This window comes from Colobus angolensis, unplaced genomic scaffold (genome assembly GCF_000951035.1).
Source record: "Colobus angolensis palliatus isolate OR3802 unplaced genomic scaffold, Cang.pa_1.0 Scaffold178, whole genome shotgun sequence".
Lineage (NCBI taxonomy): Eukaryota > Metazoa > Chordata > Mammalia > Primates > Cercopithecidae > Colobus > Colobus angolensis.
This window is the reverse complement of record NW_012114910.1, coordinates 180,122-188,840: the sequence shown is the minus strand read 5'-3', so window position 1 is coordinate 188,840 and position 8,719 is coordinate 180,122. Positions and strand designations below refer to the sequence as shown.

Here is an 8,719-nt window from a genome sequence, read left to right as displayed (position 1 = left end):
AGATCACACCACTGCACTCCAGCAAGGGTGACAGAGCAAGATTCTGTCTCAAAAAAAAAGAATAATTTTCTTCTGTTGGGTTTTTTAAAGGCAAACCAGTATCAAGATCATCCTAAAAAAAAAAAATGAGTATCAGTCCCACAACTCTCTTGCCAATTACAAACACAGTGGTGTCAGAAAGTCATTTCTCAAGTCTAATCTAAATCCCTCCTTCTTTATTTAAAAGTCATATCCTTTGCAATATTTAAATCACATGTTCAGAATTTAATAGCCAGAGACCTACTGAGTTACAACATTTTGTGCAGGTCCTTTAAATCATAGCAATCAATCAGAATCAACCTCATTCTTATCAACCTGTAATTCAGTCGAACTGTGGAAAGCCCCATGAGATAACTGTTTAGAGCACTGACTCTAGAATCAGATAGAAGAGGTTTGAATCACAGCTCTATCATTCATGAAATAAGTCACCTGGGCACGTTTATTTTATTTGTGGCAGGTGAAGAAACTGATGCTCTGTGTTTAATACTACCTACTTTGAAAGATTAAGGAAGAAATAAATAAGGTAATTGAAACTCTTTGTCAATGTAGCAATTATAGTAACTATCAAATGTTTCGAGTGCTTAACCAAAAATATTTACTGATTTTTAAAAATTATTTTATTGCAATCTCATGGTGTGTGTATATACTTCAGCGGGGAAAATTCCAATGTTCTATGCAGACAGGTAATTAGTAAAATAACTTTTTTCAACTCTTGATTTCTTGAGGCATGAACCAGGGTGGGTATAAATAAAATAGCATTTTAGAAATAGCTTTCCCTCTCCACAACTAACATACAATTAAAGCAATGATTTCAAGTAGTTTTATTAAGCCTCAGAAGGGTTGAAATTTTACTGTCCAGAACCAACCACATCTTTCCTTCCCATAGAAGATATGACGTTGTCCATCACTATTTTCTGCTGACAGGGTAGAGTGCAAGCACTACCTGTTCATGAGTGAGCTATTCTCTTTCAATCAAAGTGTAGCTGCTCATTAAAAAACATTGCCTGGTACATCTCTTTTGTAAGATAAATTCCATTGCACTTCATAATCATCTACATTCTTGTGAGAACAGCACAAGTGCAAAGTCTCTACTAATTCCAAGATGAAGCCAAGGTGATAGCTATATACTACCTAGAAGGGAGCTCAGAGAAGATAATGCTCATCAGAGATTGCAACTGACTTTTCCTATTTATTTCAAGAAACTTTAGCACTACCGATGATGGAAATTAGATTTCTCTTCTCACTTAAGAAATGTGGAAATGGTTAAAAATCACTTGTATCACATAATGGGGGCTTCAGAGTCTCTTATATTGAAATTAAAATGCCGTCAACGATCCCAGTATAAGTCATCCAGATTCTGCCAATTAGATTACACTGTGTAGTAACCATGCTTACAAGTGTACCTTACTGTCACTCTTTGATGTTTCTGAAACTTTATCACTTAATAACCACTCACTGACACTTAACGTGAACTACAGACACAGGTGACGGATGAGTAGACAGATAGACAGTAAGCAATTTTTTGACACAAATACTATTGAGTTACGACCCAGAATGTATAATTTATGAAAATTAAGGGAGTTGTTTATGCAAATTCCAAAATATGTATACAATCTTCAGCTACTATAGTTTAGCGACACTCAAAGGCAAGAGGAGATGTCTGTTTTACCTCTCTGATAAAAATAAGTATGAATTAATTGGTTGGTTTTTTTTTTCATTTTTCTGAGCATCCCCACATTGAAGATGGGAATACTTAGACACAAATGTAAATTCTGTTTAGAAAGCTCAACCAGCATGAGACTAATGAAGAAGAAAATGTGCCTTTGTACTTCTTAAACCAAATTTTGGAGATGAATCTTCTTACATAAAAAGGAAATAATTCCCTTGTGATATTTATACCATTCCTCTGTCTACTTATTTTATATTATTTGTGTCATATCTAGAATCAGATAATCATATTTTATTCATTAATCTATCAAGAGAGAAAAAAGGCATGGAAAATATTGTTCTGACTGCAAATGAAACATAAATATACTGTAATATTTTCACTTGATGTACATAAAAAAGACTAAGGGGATTCCATTTAATATTCCTTTGTAATATCTTCAATATGCCTAAAATATCAATAAACACATCCACAAAAGTACCTTATCATGGAACACTATTTTTCCCTGTGTGTTTATGTGAGGATCAGGTATTCTGTTGATTAATACGGAAGAGTATGGAATTGTCTTTGAAAACACCCATAGTTGCAATTCACATAAGGGTAAAGCAAACTGTTCAATTCCAATACAAAAATATACTAAAGAAAAAGAAGGGAGGGCAGGAAGGAGGGAGGAAGTAAATTAATCCTCAATTATTTGTTATACATTCTCAACAATCTACAGACATTGAGTCAGCCATGCAGCAACTCCACAATTAGTGCATTTTTTTGCCAATAAAATATAACTTTGCGTCAAATATAGTTTAATAGCATTCTTTGATGCAAGTCTAGTCTTGGAGGCATTCTCATTTTTACAAAGCTGAATTACGTCATTTTTTATATTCCCATATCATTTAAAAGATGATTGTGAGGGAACAAAAATATGCTTTGTGGAACATGAGTAAAATTGATTTTTAAAAATGAGGAAAGCTATGACTAAAAATAGACTTAGGAGGACTTACGAAATTTCTGTAGAGAAAATTGTGGTAGATAAGTCATAATATTGAACTTTGGATATGACTGTATCTCCTTCTTTTAATGAAAATACACTAGTATAGGGTGCAGGGTATAGTCTTGGCTAATTTGTTACTGCATTAAATAAATGTTTACTGAGCACTAACTGTGCTTAGCCCTGAACCATCCATCGTTCTAGTATTTGCAATTGTCTTTGGCAGTGAAGGCAGAGAAAGAAAATTGTTTGAAGTTTCCAAATATAAATGTTATTCATTTATGATACTTTCCAAAGAGATACAGAAAATCACATCTATATACCTCTACCTACTTAGAGAACTTAACCACACACACACACACACACACACACACACACACACAAAGACATCTAAGCAAGAGGATGGATATTGTTTATGATAGGGAATAGCACGTGACATTTAAAACCCAGGAAATAAAGCTTAAAACTTGATAAGAAAAAGAAACAGTATTGGCCCCAGTGCTTTGCCATGAAGAAGCAACAGAGATTTAGTTAGCCGCAACATATGGTAGAAGAAGCTAAATGGCGTCCCTTGAACTTATTTCTTTTCTGACCTTTTGAAGTTGCCAGGTTCAACTAATTTTCTCTTCATGGTTACATCTAAACTAGGTTCCAGAGACAGGAACCAACAGTTCAGCAGAAATAGATTAGCATCGCAACTTTCTGTAAGAATGAAATGAGAAAGCACTAATAGCCCTTTGGTTAATTAAGCCCTGCTAAATCGGATGATGGCCTTTGTCCATCAAAAAATTGTTCTGTTTCACAAATATACATGTATTGGATGCTGGAGGGAAATTCCAAGCACCACAGATAACATTTTTTGGGAGACTGATCAATATACAAATCAGAGTAGCCAGAAAGGCAAATCAAAGAATCTAAGGCAGATGAAATGGCAAAGGGAACATGATAAAAATCTCAGACTTGAGCCAGTAAATAAGTTAGTTATCTGGGCACATTTTCAAGAGGCAAGCTGTGTATACGTGTGTGTGTTATTTGCGGGCGTGTGTGTGTGTACATAATACAGGGCAACAAGAATTATCATTGGTTTATCTACCTACCCCCCTACCCTGAGAGGTGTATAACACACCAAAGTTAGGACACATTTTTTCTGAATTAAAAAGCTAAGTTAGACCATTTCCGCTGTGAATGACAACAGTGCTGAAAACAAAAAGAAAACTGTTTTTCTCTACCAGCTGCACTGAATAACTTTGTAACAAATATAAAATAACTTAAATCAGTATCAGCACACCACTGAGCAGAATGTTTTCAAAAAGAAGTCTTCAGACCTTAAATTGCACCTATAATAGAAAGACTTCTCCGATTATGCTTGTGCCTTGATTTGCCAGACACGAAAGTTTGCTGATGGACCAGAAAAGTGTGGTTGGAAATACAAATTGAACGTCACTTTACCCATTGAAAGCCTTTGGTTTTGCATGGAAAATCTGCTCAAATTGGAATGTTGATAAAGCTGTGAGGTGTGCCACCTTGAGTAGAAAAATAACAAAGATTGTCATTTTTTTCTTTAAAGCATTAATTTACCCACATCGATAAGGTTTTCTGAACGGCTGTTGAAGTGTGGATTTGAACTTTTTAATATGAGCATGTTCTTTTTCCCCACCAATAAACAATGAAAGGAACCTGGAAAGCAAAGCCCAGAGGTACAATTTCTTGAATAGAATCATTACATTCTCATTCTTTGGAGTTTCTTTGCTTTGTTCCAACAATCTGTTCCTCCTGACTAACAAGCAGTATCAGACCTTTGAGTACATTCACATCAGTCTTTACAAATGCCTTCTCAAGTGGTCTCCTCCATCCGGCTGAGCATATTTCATGGGCTGTTTGTTTTGTTTTACATCGATCATGCTGCCATTGGCTACTTAAATTGTGTTCAGTGCTAATTGAGGGGTTGCTAAAAATGAATACTGTGTTGACCACAGTTCTACATAATACCCAAATAAAGTTGTTTTCCAGGGTAAGGAATTCCTTCCCTTCAGAGTTGAGATGTGTACAGCAGGCAAATGGAACTGCTATTCTAGTGAGGGCTGCTATCAAATTTTCTGTTCTTTTAGCTAAATTCATGCAGCTTCAAGAACTCAAGAAATGCATCCTACACACCAGAAATGCAGCCAAGAAATGTTACAGAGTCTTGAATGTAGAGATTTACCCATCTTGAAGGTTTTAAGAGACTGTAAATTGTAAAGCAGAAGCACTGATTTCTAATAGTAATAATAATTAGCAATGTAAGATCCAATTTGCAGGGGAAGTAGATTAAAAAGTTTGAATGACAGCATTACAGCACAAATTTCAGAGCACATTATCCAGTGCCTCTAAAACATTTGGCCTGTTTGTGATGGTCAGGGGATAACTTGACATTCACTTGGGGAGTGTGGGGATCAGAATGAGAAAGGTGAACTGCCACTGAAGGTCTCTCAATGAAGCAGTCCCCAGAGTTGCTGGGAAGACTCCCCTCTCTATTTTCAGAGGGATTTTCCTCAACTCCTTGCCTTCTTCAGAGTCCAGGAAAAAAAAAAAAAAAAAGGTGATTTAAAATACTGCGACTGCTCCAGCATGAAATGACTATGTGACAGCGAGCTTCAAATCTGCTAAAGCAGAATTACAGAATATTATTATCAGAATTATTATTTAATAAGGGGATAGCTCTAGAATTTATTCCAGCCACAGAGCTCGGGGAAGTGGAAAAACATGTCCGGACATGATGATTATGGAGAATTCCCTTTAAGGGAAGAAGAATGTAACCCTAAGAGAACATCCTTCAAAGGTATCACTTCTCTCCGTAGAAGAATCCCACTCCCAGCCTCCACCTCATCTTTCTCGCTCTGTCTCTCTCAAACACACACACACACACACACGAAGAAATCCCTGCAACACTGGACACAGCGGATGCAAAGCAATATCTAGGCAGGGATTTTAGTGGTATTTAGCATGAACGACAGGGCTCACTTTGCATGCAGTGAGGTGCAGCAGCGAGGCTGAATGGATGGAAAATCCCACTTTCGAATCTTACATAAACATCTTTCCCACACATAGTTTTCCAGTTGAAAAGCTCCTATAATGAAGCCGGAGGTGACAGCCCAAGAAGGGTTTTTAACCATTGAGATGGCTGTCAGGAGTGTTGTAAAGAGGACAGGCGCTTCAAAAGCCAACCCTCATCCCTCGGATCTGCTTTGCAATGGTGCCGGATGCGAGGGGATAGTACTCTGGCTTACCTTCCCTAGCGTCCCCTCGTTCCCATTGTCAGCCCCCGAATACCATGACGCCGGGTGAAAGAAAGCAGCTGATCTGATTAGCAGCTCGGGCGCGCTAAGGGATTGTCGAATCATGCCTCCTAAGGAGGAAACTCTTGTGGAATCTTCAGGAAAGGGTGGTAAAGTTGAAAGGACCTTTCCTCCCTCCCGCTGTCTTGGTGATAAGCTCTATCGTTTGATTGGTGCTGAAGTGAGCAGCTGCCAGCCTGATTTTCCATTATGGACGAATGTTGTGCGTTTGCAACAATAAACAATTAATGTTGTTTGATTTCTTACATTTAGCAACCCAAGCAAACAGCTGCCCTCTCCGCTGGTGGAGGCAAACGGCTAGTCCTTGACGTGCCGCCGGCTCCGTGCCTGCGGAGGAAGGGTCAACCGCAAGGAAACTTTGAGGATTCTGCCAGATTTGGTGGGGGAAGGCTCTGGTGCTTGGGAGGAATAAGCGGAGGAAATTGTGGATACCTGTTGGCATCAGCGTTGGCGGCAGTACGTTTTTACCGTTTCCCAGTCTTGGCTGGAGCCTGGGAGAACGGGAGTAGGTTCCTTATGAACCTGTTACGTACTGGCAGAACCCAGGCAACAGCCTTTTTCCCTCCGGTCTTGCGAGGGGCGCGACCAGCCCCCCAAAGGTTCTCGGATGAGAAGCGGCCAGATCACAGAAAGCGCAGCTCTGGGCTCAGCGGTCCCTAGGAGAGGGACTACGGAGTCCCCGGCTTAAGGGGGCCTCCGTGCGCGCAATCTCGAGCTCCGGGGAGACACTGCCTAGGGGTCCTGCAGGGGTGCTGGGCAGCGTCTTGGCGAGGGCAGAGCCGCGGGGCGACTCCGGAGCCCGGCAAGTTTGCAGCAGGCACCGCGCCTCCCAGAGCTGGAGCTGCCACTTGTGGGAAAGCCTCGCGCTGGGGCTTTCGCAGCTGAGCCTTGGCCCTCAGCCTTGCCGCGGGGGTCGCCCTCCCTCGCCTCGGAGATGAGGCGGTGCAGAAAACCAGCCATAGGGCATTCGGGCCCCCTCACCTCCTTTTTTCCCTGGCTTGCACCCTCCGCACAGCGGGCTGCTGGTGCTTCTCATTCACCGCACGCACCCCGCAGTGAAGGCGCGCGGCTGCAGCCGCGCCTGCCTGCGTTGGGAGGCTGCGAAATAGTCAAGTCCCCGCAGGGAAGGAAAGCGGCAGGAAAACTGGAGGGGCACAGCCTGGAGCTTGCTACTCTCTAGGATCTGTTGTCAAAGCAGTTTGCAAAAACAGGCCAAACCCTGAGGCGAACGTACGTATCACCCATGGATATCGCGAAAGACACAGCTTAGCCCCGAGCCTATGCTAGGAACCCGCATCTACCATCTGAGAGGCAGGAGGAGCGCAAGGTGTCCGAAGGGGCATGAGAATTCCTATAAGAAACGGTCCCTTCTGGATCGTCGGGACATAGAGAAAAACGGGACTGGGTTGGGGGAACACTTACTCGTGTGGGGCCCTGCGCTGGCTAATGTCAAGCCTCCTGGTTCACAAGTGGCTGGAGGGGCTCGGGGTCAGCTCCCGAGGGCGGCGAGCGCCGACCGGTCCTCGCGCGCTAGGCAGGCGCCTCCGGATTCCGTTCATGCCTCTCGGAGCTGCAGGGCTTGGTGCGGAGACGCGGGGCGGGCGCGCAGGGCTCTGGGTGTCCGCAGCCCAAAGTGAAGCTGGTGGCTTGACGCTACCGTCTATGCACAACCGGCAGCGGCGGCGGCGGAGCTTGGAAGAGGCAGGGAGATTCCAAATAAATCCGCTAATTCTGGGCTGAGCGCTCCGGCGTGCGAGCCCGCCTGCCTGCCAAATGTAACTGTGAAGTGATGTGGAAAAGTGAGCCGGGTGCCTCCCCTGACGGATCTCATTGGGCAGAGCGCAGAGGCAGGTCTACCACTTGGAAATTCATGTAAGCAGTCCCCCCTCCCCGCCCCCTCCCCGCCTTCCCCCTTCGCTCTCGCGCGCTGGCTCGGTCGCCGTCTTTCCCCCTACCCAAGTGGGCGCACAACTTTTCGCTCCTCGCACCCGAGCACGCCCCGCGCGTCTCTGCCGCCAGAGCCACGGGGTGAAGATGCGCCCTTCCGCGCGGTGCGGGCAGCCTGCCGAGGGCCGAGCTCCTGGATAAGGGGGCTGGCAGATGATAACAGCATGCAGAGGAGGTACCTGCGAGCTTTCTCTCTAGAGGTCTCACCTGAGCTCTGGGGCTGGCGTTATCTTGAAAAGCGTCTCAGTGACTCGCAGCTGTTTTCCGTAGAAGGAAGAGGACGCGACAGGGCAAAGGGTTGAGCGTGGGCAGCTTACCTCCGCTTTATTCCAAGGGCCTCTTGCGTACAGAATAGGGTGATTGTGAGACCCCTACCTGCAACTCAGACGCTATGGTTTAGAGGCTGTGTGTCGCGGTACTGTGATGGAGCACATTCCTGATGTCCTCGTGCTCCTTTGGGAAAATGGGATGAGGGACAGTAGAGGGGCAGCAAGGAGGGGCGCGCAGTAATTGGTTGTGGGGAGGAGGGCAGGCAAAGCAGAACTTGCTTGGGAAAAAGGGGGGGATTGCTAGGTCTTCTCAATGTGCCCTGATCTCATATCCTCTCAGGTACCATCCTTGCAGCTCTCCTGCCTCCACCAAAAGCTGCCCTGTCTGTGGCCACTTCAAGTCTTCTGATGGGCTGCGCTCAAATCCTGAGAAATGGCCACCCTGGGGTTACAGGGATCATGAATTAGGAGGTCCAGA

The 8,719-nt window shown here is 43.9% G+C and overlaps 1 protein-coding gene across 1 annotated transcript in view; it reads right to left on the bottom strand.

Moving 5' to 3' along the window:
- CDH8 (cadherin 8, type 2) overlaps positions 1-8,392 on the bottom strand; it is a 387,613-nt gene extending 379,221 nt beyond the window's left edge. Inside the window, exon 1 of the mRNA XM_011938783.1 lies at positions 7,448-8,392. The gene's annotated coding sequence lies outside the window, so the exon portion shown is untranslated. The remainder of the gene's footprint in view (positions 1-7,447) is intronic.
- Positions 8,393-8,719: the final 327 nt, after the last annotated feature.